A 17866-nucleotide genomic window follows, 5' to 3' on the forward strand; every position below is an offset into this window, starting at 1 on the left:
GGGATAAGCCCTGCTGAGGAAAATGCCAGGCTGGCTTGTGCCAAGTGAGTTACAAGAGCCACAGCTTTTGGTTTTGTGTGGCAGCACTTCCAGAAGCAAGTCCTGTACTGAGCCAGGTCCAGGAGGAGAGCTCTGGGATGAGTTTCCATCACCAGAGACAAATTTTCATCACCAGAGACAAGACAGGTTGGAGAGAACCAACAAGAATCCAGGATAAATGAGCCCCTTCCCAGAACCATGATTTTTTTTTAATTAAGCATCAAAAAAAAAAAAAAAAAGTTGACAGCCTTTCTCAGACATTTCACAGCTTTCAAAGCATCAATTCTTCAAGTCAAGTTGTCCAAAAGTCTCATTATCAATACCTTCTAGCTTCTGCTAAAAGAAAAAAAAAAAAAAGAAAAGAAAAAAAAGGCAGTTAAAATTTACTTTGACATTAAAACAGACAAAAAACACTTCTAAGATTACACCTATTTTACCTTGGGGGGAAAACCCCAAACTCTATGTTTTGAAGCCACGTTTGAATTCAAATTATTCTCCTTTTCATGTGTAGAAAATACTGGTGATTGGCACCAGAGTGATGGAAACCAGACTTTCAAATGAGTCTTTTATAAGGCAAAGTGCAGACAAAGAAAAATTGACTTTTAGGAAATAGCATTTTTAACAGATAAAAACAACACCATAAAATAAGTGTCATGACATGCAACCAGCAAAGTGAGTTCTGAAGGATATAAAGTAGTGAGCCAGAGCTCAGAAGACATAAAAACAGAGCTGGCATTTATCTGGAAAATCAGGATAATTGTTACCAAGCACCTGTTTTGTCTCTGTAACTCTGGAGAGTGACCCAAGTTGAGGTCACTGCTGTGCTGTGGGAGTGCAGAGCAGAGTCAGCACGGAACAATTCCCTCAGCCCAGCTGCAGGCAGCAGGAACATGGGAATTCCCTCTCTCCTGACAAGCTCTGCTGGGATATCCAGCCTGGAGTGGAGCTGTGGATGATATCTACTGGGATATGGAGTGGAGCTGTGGGTGATATCTGCTGGGATATCCAGCCTGGAGTGGAGCTGTGGGTGATATCTGCTGGGATATCCAGCCTGGATTGAAGCTGTGGGTGATATCTGCTGGGATATCCAGCCTGGAGTGGAGCTGTGGGTGATATCTGCTGGGATATGGAGTGAAGCTGTGGGTGATATCTGCTGGGATATCCAGCCTGGAGTGGAGCTGTGGGTGAATCTGCTGGGATATCCAGCCTGGAGTGGAGCTGTGTGAGGAAGGGCAGCAGTGGGAAGGGAATCCAGCATCTGCCAGGTGCCCAGGGTTTGCCATCCCATCCTGGCTTGTTCACCCCAGGGAATGCCAGGAGCACTCCCAGAGCACTAAAATGCTCTGGTTTAGGGCTTTATTCAGTGTTTTCCTCCTCAGCAAGCTGTGCAGACTTTCTGTCTCTCTGCAGCCTCCAAAATCTGGCACGCTGGAAAGGAGTGCAAGGCGAGGCAGAGCTGTTCCCTAAGGTGGGGCTGCTGGGACCAAAGGAGATGCAAATCAGCCCCAGGGAATGCCAGGAAGTGCTGGCCAGGCCTTGGGGGCTGGCTCTGGGGGCCCCCAGCCCACAGTGAGCCCTGGGTTCAGGGAGGGGACTGCCAAGTGGGCACAGACCCAAGGGCTGCCCTGGCTCCCAGCTGCAGGAGCTGCTGCTGGCCCCAGCGAGGAGCCGAGTCCCTGTGGCTCCATCAGGGATTGTTCCTGCCAAAAGATGGTGGCAGGGAGGAAGGGAGCCTTTAGATGTCCTCAGATCCAACAGAGCAGACCAACAGCTCAGACTGGCTCTCAGGGAATTTAGAATCACTCAGTGGGTTGGGTTTGGAAGGGAGCTCAAAGCCCATCCAGTGCCACCCCTGCCATGGCAGGGACACCTTCCACTGTCCCAGGCTGCGCCAAGCCCTGCCCAACCTGGCCTTGCACACTGCCAGGGATCCAGGGGCAGCCAGAGGTTCTCTGGGCACCCTGTGCCAGGGCCTGCCCACCCTCCCAATATCCCATCCATCCCTGCCCTCTTGCAGTTTGAAGCCATTCCCCCTTGTCCTGGCACTCCAAATTTTTGTCAAATTTTGCTGAGCAGCTTCTGGACAAGTTTTTACTGTGGGGAAGTGTGCTGGTGAAACAGCAGCCAAAGGCCTACAGACTGAATCCTGACTGAGCTGACAGCTCTTAATGAGAACAGAATTCTGCAGCTGTGGAAAATAACTTGTTTTCCCTGAGAAAGAACTCTAGGACTGTGGAAAATAACTTGTTTTCCCTTAGAAGGAACTCTAGGACTATGATAAATACTAGCCACCTGTATAAACTGTTTTTATGCTGTCAGATAGAAAAATGAAAACTATCTTCCACAAAAAACTGCATGTTTGAGTGACCAATCAATAAAGTAACAACTTGTTACTGACCAGTTGGGGATAGACAGGGGATGTTCTTTAAAAAACCTATAAAAAGGGACACACAAAATAAACCAGGATTGATCCTTTCTTTTTGCATCATAAAATGTGTCTTACATCCTTCTTTATCATGCACCACAGTGACAGGGAAGGAAAAGGAGAAGGGGAAAGGAGAAGGGGAAAGAAGAAGGGGAAAGGGAAAGGGAAAGGAAAGGAAAGGAAAGGAAAGGAAAGGAAAGGAAAGGAAAGGAAAGGAAAGGAAAGGAAAGGAAAGGAAAGGAAAGGAAAGGAAAGGAAAGGAAAGGAAAGGAAAGGAAAGGAAAGGAAAGGAAAGGAAAGGAAAGGAAAGGAAAGGAAAGGAAAATTACTGCAGGTGCAACATTCTAGGTCTGGTAAGAAGCAAAGATCTGTGACCACTTTTGTGTTTCACTCCATTTCTTCAGCTTTGGGCTGTGTGACACATCCAGCAGCAGAGATGGGAGCTCCTCCATTAGCCCTGCTTGGAAGTTGTTTGCCTTTCAGAAAGCCACAGAATAATCCAAAGCAGCTATTGGCACCAGATGGCATTTGGGCTAGAGGGCCAGACTACCCAGGGATGGGGGAGCTGCACATGATATAAAACACATTCCCAGGTTTCAGGTATCATCTGCTGGCTTTTGAGAGTCGAGTCTCCACCCAGCAGGATCCCAGCACAATTCCAGAGGCTCTGCATCCCCAGCTGACACAAGCCAGAGCTCTGCTCAGCTCAGTGGCATTGCAACCACTCTCTTCACTCTCTTCATTGCAACTTCTCTTCAACAGGATCTGCCCCCCTCCCAAATTTCCAGCTCGGCATCCTGTGATCCTGACAGCACTCTGCTTACTCCAAGGCAATCCAAGTCTTGGCAGGACTCTGTTTAAGCACAAACATTCCCAATGTTGTGATTTTCCATCTCTAATTACCAGGAGAGTAAATTCTGCTGGGGATGAGGGTGATTGCTGCCTCCAGACTTGCTGAGGTGCTCACAGAGAGGGGGAGAGTGAAGGCCAGGGGAAGGAGAGGAGGAAGGAGGCTCTGCAGACACAGAATCATGGAATTATTTAGGCTGGGAAAGACCTTTAAGATCACCAAGTCCAGCCATCAACCCAGCACTGCCACCATGTTCTAAAGTGCCACATCCACACGTTTTTTGAGAACTTTCAGGGATGGTGACTCCACCATTTCCCTGGACCACCCTTTCCATGAGGAATTTCCCCTAATGCGCCCCAATACACAGGCAGCACCCTTTCCCTCAGGGATCCAGCTTGCCCAGGGGTCCATGAGACCTTCAGAAGTGGTCCTGATGCTTCTGTTTCAGCAGCCCAGTGGGAAAATTCACACGGGAATTGTTCCTCATCCTCCTGTCCTCCACTTCCAACAAGTGCACGTGAAGGCACATGGCCTTGAGTATCCTTCCCATTCTCCCACCCTGGATGCTGCAGGACTTCCTCCAAGGATGAGTTTAAACCTCCAGCCTAAGCTCTGAGGCAAATCTTGGCTATTTACCAATTTGTTTTGTTTTTTAATCTCCTTTGCTGCTAGCTCTGTGTACTGGGGTGTGAGTTAGAGCCAGCAGCACTCATGAGCTCACAGGATCAGGAGAGAGCAGGGGAATTTGGGATACAGAAGCTCTCCTCAGGCAGAGGGGAGGTTTGCTGAGGAAGGGGTTTGCAGTGAGGGACAGTTTGGATTCCAGCAGACCAACACACCCAGCCTTTCTCATCCCACAGATTTTTTGTTCTCCACGTTTTCCACAGACAATTCCTGCCAGGGTTTTTCAGAGGTTTAATCTGTCTCTTGAGGGAGCAGATTCAGCAGAGTGATAATCTTGGCTGATTAATTTGGGTTGATTAATTTTAACAGTCTGCTTAACAACACACACCGTGTGGCCACGGCCAGAGGAGTTTCATGGCCTTCACCGAGATTTAAAGTAGGTGTGAAACGCTTTAGAAATGGGTCATTGCTGCAGGAGAGGTGAAAGCTTCACTGCCCTAATGAGGGAATGGACCAGCCAGGGGTTCCAGAGGGATTCTTGCCCTTCTCTGAAAGGTCACTCAGCGTCACCAGGTCCCTAGGTTTCCTTTAGAAAGTTGCAGAGGAAAGGACAAGGTGATCCAAGAGGTTCCGGATCTGCTCTCTGGACTTCTGCACCACCTTAAGGAGAAGAAATTTATGTCCTCCTCCAAGGCTTAGTGCACAACCCCTGTGAGGTGTTCATCTAAAGGAGTCACCAGACTCCGAGAAAAAGAGAGAGAGCTCTTAATCAGAGAATTCCAGACTGGTTTGGGTTGGGAGGGACCTTAAAGTCCATCCCATTCCACCCCTGCCATGGGCAGGGACACCTTCCCCTATCCCAAGTTGCTCCAAGCCCCGTCCAACCTGGCCTTGGACACTTCCAGGGATGGGGAATCCACACTGCTTGTGATGTTTTAATGTTTTTGAGAAAAACAACCCCCCTGGAATGTCTTCCCTCACATTACAGGACACGACAAGGGTGTTCCTGGAACACATTTTGTGATTTGGAGTTGCAGGCGGCCAAGGAAAAAGTTTTGAGATGAGATAGCAACAAAATCATTTTGCATTCCTAAATCAATGCGTGTGCAGGTTTTAAATTACATTTTTTCAAGTGATCTTTACTCCAATAGTACAGTGGGTTATTTAGGAGTAACTGAGGGTCCAAGACGAGAGCTGGCCCACGTGTTGAGTCTTCAAGCCACAGTAATGGCAATATTTTTGGAAAACATTGTCATATTTAGTCCAGCTAAAAAGGAAAGAATTCCAGAACTGAACTCACATGTTGTAGGAATTTGTTTTTGAGACAATACTGATTTTTTCCACATTGAGCAACCTGGTCTAGTGGAAGGTGTCCCTGCCCTTGGCAAGGGGTGGAATGAGATGGTTTTTAGGGTGCCTTCCAACCCAAACCACTCTGGGATTTACTGGAGCATTTCCAGTACTTTTTACTGCACTATTTAGACCTGAACACCAAACAGAGCTGGACTTGAAATCCCTGGTGCTCACCCACCTACAGTCATCCAAGTTTTATTCATAATTAAAAAAAAAAAATTATACATAAAAACAGCATTGCTTCAGAGGCACGAGCCAGGTCAGCCCCTCTCCACTGAGGGATTTGTTCCAGTCCAGCCTGCCCATTGTGCTTCTGGGCACTTATTTTCCATAATTTTTCCACAGAAAACACAGGCAGAGAGCAGGCACGTGTGTCAGGAGAGGAGAACAGGACAAAGGGATGGAGGAAGCCCATCTCCAAGAAATCCCTGATTAAAATTGCTCCCAAGTTCCTGTTTCCTCCACAAACAAAACAGGCTGTGAAAGTCCAGGCTGGGGTGGATAAAATATCAGCCACGTGCCTGACTTACAGCACTGGGACTGAGGTTTGGGCACCATGTCAAGACTTTCCCCTAGGAGCCTATCCAAACCCTCATTGCTTCTGATGTGGAATAATTTGGAAGTGTTTTTAGGCTGCCGGCTGGGATAACACAAGGGCTATTGTAAACACACACGCAGCTGATCAGCACCAAACCCACACAAATATGGGCTGCACACACAGAAATAACCTGCAAGAAAAAAAAATACAGAGTTAATCAAAAGGCTCGATTAAAGGAAAAGATGAAATCGCTGAGCGGGTCTTGAAAAAAAAAACAAATATTGTTTTATGGCAAGAGTTATGTTTCACCTAATTTTAATAAATGAAACTTATTTAAATGCAGACCACTAGATTTAAAGAGCTCCAGTCAGAGCCAGCTGTCATCCAAGTGTGGGCACTGAAGCAAGACCATAATTTCCGTGGATGCTGTTTCAAAAACACTGCTGCCAGCCAAAAAAAAGTTGGGAAATTTGAGAGAGCGTGACCAGGGCAGGGAGAATAACCTGCTGCAGATCCAGTACCCAGCCTGGAGCTCCAGCCCTGATGCTTCCCCATCTCTGGTTTGAATGGGAAATGAGAGGATTGCTCATTTGGAGTCAGGGTTCTCTGGGATAATTTGGGGTTCTCCTCTATGGTCACCAGGAAGAAATTCCTCTCACCTGTGAGAATTTTCCCAGCTTTCTGGGAAACTGGGGTTTCAGTGTGGAGTGGTGTTTTGCACCTGCCAGTGGTGTTTTGGAGCTTCCAGGGCAGGCTGATGGGAGCCTGAAAATGGGTGTCTTCAAGGGAAGTCACAGCCAGATGTTGGCATCATTCACACTACAGGATGAAGGGGCTTTTTTCCAGGATTTCCAGGTGGCTCTGCTCTGCCTCGTGGCATCACATCCTTTATCATTTCCTCCAAGTTTTTTGGCAAGTAGATGAAACAACTCATGCCAATGGTGAGCAAAGAAGTCAGAGGCACCTGCAGCAAGTCCCCTTCCTGCTGGGATGCTGAGCATTTTTCCAGCTCCCGTGAGAGGTGAGATGGGACCGAGGACACAACCTCCTCCATGGCATCTGCTTTTCCTGTAGGGAATGGAGTCTCTCCCTGTCTGACCCCAAAAGGACTCGAGATCTCCAGGCCTTTCTGTCCATTCTGCCAAGCCCAGGATTTAGAGGAAGCAACAGCAAACCAGTCTGTCAGGGTTATGGATGTGGAGTTTTTACATCTTGGCACTGGATGGATCTTGAGCAGAACCATTCCATGTGTATGAGCCTTGCTCCCAAAACGAGACAGCAGAGAGTTTTCCCGGCAGCAATAAATCCATCTGGATAATAACAGAGTGGTACATGATGCTTTTGTGACTGCACCATCTGCAAACAATATTTCCCTGAGTAGGAAGTAGCTGGAAAATGAAGTAACATTCCATGTGGAGAGGCTCAGGTTCTCCGCTCTTCCAGCACTGGCGCTGCTTGGACCAGGCTCATGCTCAAAGCAATGCTTAAAATAAATAAAAGGAATTGTCCAGGCCTTACGTGGGCCTTTGGTATCTCCTGCAACCACTAGCAGGCCAGAAGGACTGATTAGAGCCCTCTGGATGTGATCCCTGCTCCAGGCCAGGCTGATTTTCAGGAAATAGCAGCACGTTGACACCGTCTCCTCAGGGCAGACTCCATCCCAAGCCTGTTGAAGTCTAATCACAGATTTCCTCTGCTGCAGCAGCCTCTGGGCACAGCAATGTCATCAACTCCTGGCCCATTCACAGGGGCATTCCCCAAAGGAGAAGACTGGTGCCAAGATTACTCCAGTCAAAATCCATCAGCAGCTATTGTAGGAAGGAAAACAAAGCTCAGCACATCCAAGGCAAAGTGTGGAAAAGGGTGTAAAACAATTAAAGCACCTAATAAAGCATGGAGGGAAGTGGAGAATAGGAATTTTATGTGAGTTCATCGTGTACAAGGCTTAATTTAATCAAGATAGGAACCAAAGTCTGACCCTCCACGGGAAAGTCCTCACATCTTTGTCCTTGGCCTTGTCTGAAGGGCTTTGCTGAAGCCTTGGAGACTGTGGGCTGAGACAAAAGAGAGTCTGAATCACCCTTTGCTTGGTGACCTGTCCTGATAACCCTGTCAGTCGATTTCAAGCACTACTTTTATCCAGAATAAATGCATAGGTTTTGCATGAAACAATCAGGATCTTGCCTTTAGTTCCCCCAGATTCTCTGTTACGCAGGAAACCCTCTAACCTGGACTGGGGACAGGTTGAAATTTAAACTTTAAACTTCAAATTTAAACCTTTAAACCTAAGATCCTGTCCTAACTCAAGGTGCAGTAGGTTGCCCAGAGGAGCTAGGGCTGCCCCTGGATCCCTGGGAGTGTCCCAGGCCAGGTTGGAGCACCCTGGGACCGTGGGAGGTGTCCCTGCCCATGGCAGGGGTGGCACTGGATGGGCTTTGAGGTCCCTTCCAACCCACCAGTGACAAGGAGCACACAGGCTGGAGCTGGGATCATTTCAGGAAGCAATGATCTCCCCAGGGCCTATGCACAGAAATATTAAGGAGACTCTCTGCAGGCTCCAGTGACTTTTTTTTTTTTTTTTTCCATGTGAGGAACATTAGGAATGCATGGGCTGCAAAGCCACTATCATCATCCACAGGAAGATAAGGAGCATTCATTCAGCTCAAAGCTCAGGGAAGTGGGGAATTGGACAAGCGACCTTCACCAAGCCAGGGTTTGGAGGCACTGGGAGCAGGGATGAGGCTTCATGCACATCTTTGGAAGGGGGGGTGATCAGAAGGAGAGCCCAAGAATATTCTCAAAGCAGCAATAAATGAAGACACACATTTTCCTGGGATGCCCTGTAACTTGATGGCATCCAAAGTGCTGAGAAAAGCAAGGTCCTGCCAAGATGGCATCACTGGGAAGTTTAGACTGGAGATTAGGAGAAACGTCTTGAAAGGGTTGTCCAGCCCTGGCACAGGTGCCCAGGGCAGTGGTGGAGCTGCAATCCCTGGAGAGATTTAAAATCCACATGGATGTGGCACCTGGGGACATGGGCTGGTGGTGGCCTTGGCAGTGCTGGGGGAATGGTTGGACTCCATGATCTCAGAGGGCTTTTCCAACCTTAATGATTCCCTGATTCCATGAAATTGCAGCAAGAGAGCAACCACTTCACCGACAGCCAGGAGTCAGCGCAGAGGAGGAACTGGGAGAAGCTTTTATGACCACGAGGTGTAAAAACACATTTCTGATTTCCTTCAGAGCTCTCTGGTCATCACACAGAGCAGCATGGTTGTGACACAGAGCAGCAGAGAGGACAGCTGGATTCCTACTGTTCCCATCAGCCATCCAGCTGGAAAATCACAGACAGGAGGCAGGAATGGATGGGGCTGCACTCTCATTTTCCTGTGATGACCACTTTGCATGGTCCCAGCTCCATTTCCCCCCAGTTCCATTTGTGCTGGTGAGGGCACAAAAAACACTGACCCTGCTTCCATGAAGCCAAGCTCTGGCTGAGGCCAATCCCAGCTGGAACCAGCAATCCCATAACACCAGATGTGTGTCCAAGGAAAAGAAAAGCAGCACTCCTGCTCCTCACCCTTCCAAAAAAACCTAGTGGGACCTTGGGAATGTCACCTAAGGGGAATGTGGCAAAGGCAGGTTAGGTGTGTGCCAAAAGGGATTTGAAAAAGATGTTTGGGGTTTTTTTTTTTTTTTTTTTTGTGGTGTTTTGTTTCTTTTAAGGACTTTTTTTTTTTTTTTCAAAAATCAACATTCTTTCAACACGCTTTCCTCTAGAAAATTCAACCTGCAAAAATCATTGCATATCAACATTGGGAAATGCCTGGTCAGGTCTAATTAACATTATAATTCCAAGGCAAAAGGGCTTGGCTCCACAGACCTCAGCACATGTTCTTTCACATTGGACACCACTCCCTCTGAAACACTCAGAAATTCCCTCTGCCCTTTTCCAGCGTCTCCCATCATAATTTGGATCATGAGGCTTGAGGCCAGCTGTGGATTACAAGTCCTGACCCCACTGCCAGGTCTTTGCACAGCATGAAAGGGAGGCAGCTCCACCAGTAGGAATTCAGTGAAAAAACTTTTGCTGGGGGAGAAAAATTGGAAAAAGGGAAAAGTGGCTTGCTGCAGGGTGGAAAACTCAAATGTTCAAGCTGCCATTGTGTATTTTTCACCGCAAAGTGAAACACATCTCCCAGGAAGCAAGAAATTGCTTCCTGTGAGGGTGGGCAGGCCCTGGCACAGGGTGCCCAGAGAACCTCTGGCTGCCCCTGGATCCCTGGAAATGCCCAAGGCCAGGCTGGACAGGGCTGGGAGCAGCCTGGGACAGTGGAAGGTGTCCCTGCCATGGCAGGGGTGGAGCTGAATGGGCTTTAAGGCCCTTCTTGATGCTAAAACCCCCCAATCTGAGTCCAGGCTGCTCAGAAACACCCACCTGAAGGCCCTCACCTTTACCCACACCGTGATGACAGCCCTGGCAGCCCTCCAGGGTCATTAGCAGTTAATAATAATAACCCCAGCAGTTCTGGGCTCAGTATCACAGGGTCTGAGGGCTTTTCAAGAGTTCAGAAGTATTTAAGAGCTTGGTTTGCTTTGGCTCTGGAGAGTCCAAGCTGGAAACCTGTGTGATCCCAGACACTCCTTGTAGGGAGAGAGGGATGGTGCTGGGTGATGGAGAGGCAGAACCCAAGGGAGCTTTAATGGCTCCAAGATCGAGCAGGTTGAGTAAATGTGGGAGGTAAGCAGGGAGGCCTGGACAGTCTCCAGTTTTGGACTTTGGATCCTCATTTTGTGAGGTGCCTCCAGGGAGGATCTGTGCTGAACCACTGCATCTTGCAGGGAGTTCACTGGAGCCTCTCCTTTCATGGGATCATAGAAGGGTTAAGGTTGGAAAAAAATCCTCTGGGATCATGGAATCCCACCCTTAACCCAGCACTACCAAGGCCACCACCAACCCATGTCCCCAAGTGCCACATCCTCACAGATTTTAAATCCCTCCAGGCATGGGGACACCCCAACTTTTCTGAGCAGCCTGTGCCAGGGCTGGTCAACCCTTTCAGTGAGGAAATTTATCCCAAAATCCACCCTGCCCCTGCCCTGGCCCAGCCTGAGGCCGTTCCCTCTGCTCCTGTCCCTGTTCCCTGGAGCACAGCCCGACCCCCCGGCTGTCCCCTCCTGGCAGGAGCTGTGCAGAGCCACAAGGGCCCCCTGAGCCTCCTCTGCTCCAGGCTGAGCCCTTCCCAGCTCCCTCAGCCCCTCCTGGGGCTCCATTCCCTGCCCTGGCCATTCTCCAGTGTCCCCTCAGTGTCCCTCTGGCTGTGAGTGCCCAGAACTGGCCCCAGCCCTGGATGGAGGGGCCTCAGCAGGGCCAGCCCTGGGGACATTTGCCTTCTTGGGCACCTGGGATCACCCCTTTGGTGGTGGTTTCACCTGATGCTCAGCTCAGTGGGTACCTGTCAGTGTCCCAGCTCCAGAGGGGTGTCGTCAGCTGTGCCTGGATGGAATGTGAGGGTTCTCTGTGCTCTCCTTCCCCTTTCTGGCAGAGCCAGAGCTGAGCACCAGCACCACTCACAACACTCTTCCCCATCCCAGTTATGGTCCCAGAGCTCCTGCACATCTGGAAAAGCACAAAACACCCCGTGAAACAACTGCCCTGAAGTCAGATGCCTTCAACCTGAGTCACTGAGAGGAAAAAGGCAAAGGGCGTTAATCCAAGGAGTTTTGCAATGAGGAAAACAAACCCAAACCAAAAAAAAAAAAGAAAAAAAAAAAAATCACACCCACCAGGGAAGCTGCCTGCCTCAAGGAACTACCCACAACAGCTCAGCTGTCTCTCAGCACCCCTGCAAGTGCAGAGCCAAGACATCCGAGCACGCTTGGACCTCCTGGAAGGAACTCCAGGGCTTGATGGTGAGTTGAAGTCAAGTCTGAACACACTTTCTGTCACCTCCACACCTCCAAGGCAGCTCACAGGGCTCTCCTGCTGGCTTCTCACTGGGATATGTGAGTCTGGGGAGTGGAATGGCAGTGCAGCCCTCCCAAAGGTGGCCATCAGCCCACATCGAGGGGGACAAGTCCAGCTGCCATCACTCAGACAGTGTTCCTCCCAACTGTCCCCCCAAATCCTTCAAAAGGATGAACTGAAATAGCTTTTCATTTTTTTTTTCATTTTTCTTTCATTCCAGCCAACCAACAAGCACTTCAGCTGTCTACTTTGCCTTTTTGAATCCCCATTTTTTTTGGCACAGCTGCGTGGTCCTCAAGCAGGTATCCTACAGATACCCAACTGCTGTGCTCTGCAGCCCAGCCACCTTTGAATCCTCAATGTTAAAAAGATTTGTCAGGCACTATCTTCTTTTGCTGGATATTGCCCTCAGCCCAGTGGGACTCCTCTTTTCCCTTTGAATCTGGCAGCACAAGTCCTGCTGCCTGTAGATTTATATGGAGGTACATCAAGTTCTCCTTCCAGTAAATAGGACTGGATAATCAATTCCGAATGAAGGTTTGGGAAAAAACCCTTCACAGACAGTCCCTCTCAGGGAAGAGTTTTTAAACTGCTTCCAAGTTGCTAATAAAAAAAAAATCGTTTTTAAAAGCAAATAATGATGTGCTAACAGCGCTTCCAATTTTTGGTGTCTTCCCAAAGCCACAGCTCACGAGGGTTAACATGCAAACCCAAGGAACTGTGGGAGCTCCTGGGCCTCTTGTTTGCAAAAAAAGAACATTTCAGCAGCCCCAGAAACAGGTCAAACAAACATTGCTCAAGAACCACACAGGTGATTGCTGAGCTTGCCTTGGAATGACAGGAATCTGCTGGAAGAGGTCTCTGCTGCCTATTCCAGGACTATTTCCTCCAATTCTTTTTAAGTCAGTGCTTCCAAGAGTTAAAACTCCACTGGTTTTAGCCAAGCTCTCATTTTATTTCAGGCATGAAGGGAGCAATATTTATCATTCAAAGGAGCCAGTTCTGCTTCATCCCTGCTCCTATTTCTGTCCTCTGCCTCTAGACAGGAGCATCCCTTCCCTGTGCTAATTAACAGAGGGGATAAAGGCACACCTTGGGGTTGAGGGCTTTATAGAAAATTTAATTACAGATCCTGACTTTGTAATTACCAGGAAAGACTCTCCCATTATCTGCCACGGGATCCCTGAGGCTTCACCTGGCTGGAAAGAAGCAGGAGATGGCTGGAAAGGCTGGGGTGGAAGCTGATCTCTAGACAAAGTGTAAGGCACAAGGGGCCACCAAAAAGCAGAAGGGCCACCAAAAACCTCAGTAATGATGGCAGCAGGGGGGACATCAGCAGGTCAGAAGGAGAGAGAAGCCCTGAGAGGTCACAGACACCAAAATGTGCTTGGCAGGACTGAAGGGAATGGAGGCTAAGGCCATAAGGAGATAACAAACCTGTAGCATTGCCAACATGAGCTCAGCTGGGCAGCTTTAAAGTCCATCAACAGGCTGAGACTAATCAGAAGGAGATGCAAGACCAGAGCAAAAGGAAAATTCTCCTTAGAGAAGCTGAAAATGTTCCTGTGCAACCTGTGCTGCACGTTCTCAGCTCGGCCCTTGGAGCTGGGAGCACAGAGTGGCTGAAGATGATCAAGACCACTTGTGTAGCTCCATCTCCGACCTGTGAGCACTTACATACTCACTCTGGTATGTGCTGAGCTGGTGCCTCACGTTCCCCATTCCATAAATCCTCTCCCCTTGCAGGCTCAAGTGATGGAAAATGCTCTCTGAGCAGACAATGAACTCGCTGAGGTCAGAGGGGGACTGCAGATGGAGAGGTGCAGCACGAAGCTGCAGCCTTGCAGGGGATACAAAGGACTCCTAAGTCCTAAACCCAAATTTTTCTAGAAGCTCTGCATAGAACACCCCAGTGGCACGGTGCACCATGACTGAATTCCCTGGGCTTTACCAGCACAGCTCCCAGTTTAAAGAGGAACCATTCATTAATGATGCACTGGGCCATTGTAGGAGTCTGAGTATTTATCAATGCATTCAAGGCTTTGCCAGCCAGCTCCATAAATCAACTTGCTGGAAAAATTGCCTTAAAAAAAGCAATTGAATGTCGTGTCAGCAACGCAACCATGCAAACTGGAATTCCTCACCTTGTGTACTCCCAGGGCAGTTTATAACCTGTATTACAGAGGTGCTGCTCTGCTCCTTGAAAATTGTCTTTAAAAATACCCAGTGAGTGAGAAAAAAATAAATTCCTGAGTGACTGTCACGGGGAAACAAAGCAAGAAAAGGGGAGGAAATGGCGATTTGTGGGCCACTGTTGGTGGGCACTTGAATGGGAGCCCCGTGCTTGACACTGCCATGACTCTGAACAAAACCAGAGCCAAGAGCTATTTGTCAAGGGGCACCCAGGCACACAAGTGGTGAGAACCTGGCCCTGCTGTAAAAACGTGTCAGGCACTTTTCTGTGGGGCCTGATGGAGCCCCTGATGGATCGCTGTGCCGCCGGGAGGGGCCGCATTGTGAGCGGCCAGAATGAGACATCTGCTCCCTTCTCCCTCTCCTGAAAGGACATCCTGCCTCAGCCAAGACCAAATGAGCAGCTCCTCGTACACAGAGATGGCTCTGACCTCCCTCACAGCATCCCTGAGGGCTCAGCTCGGGATTCAGGAGCTGGGATGTGCAGCCGGCATCCGCCACGGCCTCTGCTCCTCTCTGTCTGTTCCACCCCCTTCTGAGGTGTCCCTGCTCAGGACACCGTGTCCAGGCTCACCCAGCACAAACTCTTTTCCTTAAATCTGCTGTGTGGGCATGGGAATGCTGCAGGCAGCATCATGGAATGGTTTGGGTTGTTGGAAGGGACCTTGAAGGTCATCCAGTGCCACCCTCTGTCGCCACGTTTCTCTTCACAGAGAAGAGCAAGGCACAGTTCCTCCCGAGAATATTTCTGGGTTTCACATTCTCTGAACCTCAGAGAAGGAAAAAAACAGTTCTTATCTTATTTGCTGCAGCTGTGTTGTACCAAAATAAAGTATAATATGGAGATTGTTTACCCAGAGTGATGGTGTTTTGTTTCCTTGGCCTGTCAGGGCCTATTAGGACTGTCAGCTGACAGTCACAAAATTCTATGCAGTTATGTACAGAGTTGAGTGCTTAACAAATTCAGTTTAAATGTAATGTAATGTAGTGTAATATAACATAAAATAATATAATGAAGTCATTAATTAGCCTTCTAATAAGATGAAGTCAAATAGATCATTTTCTCCCCCTCATCGGGGGCAGAAATATCCCCAATAACCCCCTGCCATGGCAGGGACACCTTCCACCAGCCCAGGTAGCTCCAAGCCCCATCCAGGCTGTCCTTGGACACACTTCCACAGTTTTTCTGGTAACCAGTGCCTCATCCCAAATTTTCCCTCATTTTTCCCAGCAACCCACCTAATCCTGTCCTCTGCCAATTTGAATCTGCTGCCCCTTGCCCTGAACATCCACTTGCCAAAAGGAACCCCCCTATCCTCTCCTCAGCCAGAGAAGGAAGGATTTGCAGCAGGATGTGAGGATTTTCAGGATTTTCTGGAGCTGCCAGTACAAGCAGGCTCCCCATTCCCAGGTAAGCCAGCAGCTCCTGGGGATCCATCCCCTTCCCTTCCCACCCAAGACTCACAGGCACAGCCTCAGGGAAGCAGGAATAATTTATAAGGCCTGATTTGTGGAAAAAGCAGAAAGTTTCTATAGAGAGTTTCAGTTCTGAGCACATTTTACCCCCAAGAAAATGGAAAACACCAGGATTTAACACACTGGACGAGCCTTCAGCAGCCCTCTCCTGGCACCCAACACCCTGCAAGTGTAGGATGAACTGAGGAGCTGAGGGAGGGGGAGCTGGGAGCTGCCTGGGCAGGGACTGGAGACATAAAGAAAATAGGGGAAATAGAAGCAAAGAAAAGAACAGCAAAACGGAAGGAGCAGAAAGAAGGACGTCTGTGTGCTTCAAATGTCTCCAAACAGAGGCCCCACTTTGCAAATGCTGCTTCACCGGGGGAAGGAGGGGGGGAGGGAGGGGGAAGGCTGGTTTCCATTTCATTTTCACTTTGAAAACGCCATTTTCCCGCACATCCACTGAAGTGCAAATTTCCTCGGAAGCCGTCTGAAGAGCCAAAGCTGAACTTTTCTAAACCACATCTGCTGGGCTTTACAAAGCCCTGCCTGAGGGAGCCCCCGGCAGCCGTGAGCAGCATTCCCAGAGCAGCTCCTGGAATGTCCCCAGCGCCCAGCGGGGTGACAGAGCAGCCGAGGGTGACACACACACAGGTTTGTCCAGCCCCAGAGCTGGGAACAGAGATAAGGAGAGGCTGCTGGGTGGGGAGGGGGTGATAAAAATGGGGTGACAATCAACACCTCCCCAGCTGCTGGGGGAGAGAGATCTGCCCATCCTTCTGTGAGGAGCTGAGCAGTGCAGGACGTGGGGATAACACTGAGGGAGAAGGCTGAGAATGAGGATGGGGGGTGTTCATGTGGAAGTTGTTCCCTGGACACCTCCAGGGATGGAGACTCCAAATCTTCCTGGGCAGTCCCTTCAATCCCTGAGCACCCTTTCCATGGGGAAATTCCTGCTGTGCCCACCCTGAGCCTGCCCTGGCCCAGCCTGAGGCCGTTCCCTCTGCTCCTGTCCCTGTTCCCTGGAGCACAGCCCGACCCCCCGGCTGTCCCCTCCTGGCAGGAGCTGTGCAGAGCCACAAGGGCCCCCTGAGCCTCCTTTGCTCCAGCAATCCCACCTGGAGAGCCCCACAGCCTCCATCTACTCCACATGAAGTAGTGGAGTGGGTGGGAAAACCGCATTTGGAGCAGAGTTTGGAGCAGAGCTTGTATTCACATGCTTAGGGACATGCCAAGGAAAAGCCTGGGCACTTACCTGCCATCACCCAGGGCTGTGTCCTTGCAGCTTCCCCAGATCCCAGGCAGATGGTTTGTACAAACAGCTCGGGGGGAGAGGGCTGGAATTCTCTCCGAATTCCCAGGAGGACACAGCAGCCTCCCCCCTCCCAGCACTGCCTGTCCCCAGCCCCTTTGCTGCAGCTGGAGGGGCTGGCAGAGAAGGGACAGACACGGGGACAGTGCCCAGGCTGGCAGCTGCAGCGCTGGCAGGGGTGCCCGGGGAAGCAGCTGTCCCTTCCCAGGGGCTGGGTGGCAGTGCTGGCACCCAGGGCTGACAGGGGCTCAGGGGGTGACCCTGGCTGGGTGCCCAGGGACTGTGTTTGATGGGACAAAGGAGCTGGGCAGCCCCAGTGGCACCAGCTGGCAGGGCTCAGCTCTGGGCCACTCCAGCAGACTCCTGCAGCCACTGGGAGCCAAAAGGAGGGACACAAAGCCCAAATCTGCTCCCACAGAAGGAGGCATGCCAGGCATTGAGCTGCTCCCTGCCCTGCAGCCTGCACCCCCCTCTTCCTGAGGACTGTCTGCAACAGGACAAGGATATGCAGACCATCCCAATTTCCCCAGCTCCTCCCTTTCCACAGCATTCCCATCATCAGTTGTGGGGATCTCCTTCCCAAGGCCATCCCAATTTATAAACCCAGGCATTGAGGGTGAGACAGAGCCCAGCTCGGTGCCATAGGAACTGCTCCTTTCCTGGAAATGTTAAGGTCTGTGGGTTTTGCAGGGCAAAGGAGCCCTTTGGCACTCAGTTGAATATGTTTAATGCAGCCTGTGGAGCAAACAGACCATGGTTAATGCACCCAGAATGGCTGATGACTCTCTGCTGGGCAGACGTGAAGAGGGCAGTAATTCATCCCACTCCACTCTGCTGTGCACGTTCCCACTGCTCCAAGGAAGAGGTCATGCCCTCTTTTTCCTTCTCAGCAGCACCCTGTGCCTCTGGTCTCCCTCTCTGCTCTTTGCCAGGTGCTGGGAATGGCCCACTAAGCCCTTTTACTTGATTTTTCCCCTTTTTTACCCCCAAAAGCTCCCTGCAGCTCACTGCACTGAGCTGAGCAAGCCACAGCTCCCCTACCCAGTGCCCTTGAAAACAGATGGCAGGCCCAGGTTTTCCCTGACAAGCACAGGAATGAGAAGTGACAT

General features: G+C 49.9%; 1 long non-coding RNA gene across 1 annotated transcript; it reads right to left on the reverse strand.

Annotated features, from left to right (window-relative positions):
• Positions 1–239: 239 nt before the first annotated feature.
• Positions 240–16956, reverse strand: LOC143694479 (uncharacterized). The gene is made up of 3 exons (XR_013182963.1): positions 16701–16956; positions 11286–11449; positions 240–7637 (listed from the first exon to the last, which is right to left on the reverse strand). It is a non-coding gene; the product is annotated as an uncharacterized LOC143694479 (long non-coding RNA).
• Positions 16957–17866: the final 910 nt, after the last annotated feature.

The sequence above is a fragment of the Agelaius phoeniceus genome, chromosome 7 (genome assembly GCF_051311805.1).
Source record: "Agelaius phoeniceus isolate bAgePho1 chromosome 7, bAgePho1.hap1, whole genome shotgun sequence".
Classification (NCBI taxonomy): domain Eukaryota; kingdom Metazoa; phylum Chordata; class Aves; order Passeriformes; family Icteridae; genus Agelaius; species Agelaius phoeniceus.